Below are 366 nucleotides of genomic sequence, written 5' to 3'. Positions count from 1 at the left end.
CTCTAGCCCGCTGGTCTCGTCCTCGGCTGACCTGCAGCATCTACATCTGGAAAGAAAAGTTATAATAATTCTGATGAGTAATTAGAATACTCAGTAAGTAGCTAGTTTATCATTCACAGGTTCATAACTAATCTTTCCAGGTGTTTTTACGTTTTATTCATCACTGACTCCTAGTTCTCTTACTAGGGTCATTTGTTCGTTAATGAGGTATCTTAGCTACCTCCAGCTAGGTTACTGACTCTCTCTCGATATGCTTATCTAGAATTTTCGGACTCGTATGTAAGACTCGCTCTCGGTCAAATACGGCCCGTCTACTAATTGCTCTGGCGGCCTGTTTATCTCATATACCAACGGTCAGGAGTACTC

General features: G+C 42.1%; 1 long non-coding RNA gene across 1 annotated transcript in view; it reads right to left on the bottom strand.

Annotated features, from left to right (window-relative positions):
• The window catches only part of LOC111436216, a 13,084-nt gene that overhangs the window by 9,992 nt on the left and 2,726 nt on the right, over positions 1-366 (bottom strand). The window lies entirely within an intron of this gene.

This window comes from Cucurbita moschata, unplaced genomic scaffold (assembly GCF_002738365.1).
Source record: "Cucurbita moschata cultivar Rifu unplaced genomic scaffold, Cmos_1.0 Cmo_Scf00052, whole genome shotgun sequence".
In the NCBI taxonomy this organism is placed as follows: Eukaryota; Viridiplantae; Streptophyta; class Magnoliopsida; order Cucurbitales; family Cucurbitaceae; genus Cucurbita; species Cucurbita moschata.
Note: the sequence above shows the minus strand (reverse complement) of the source record. Positions and strands in the feature narration are given on the sequence as shown.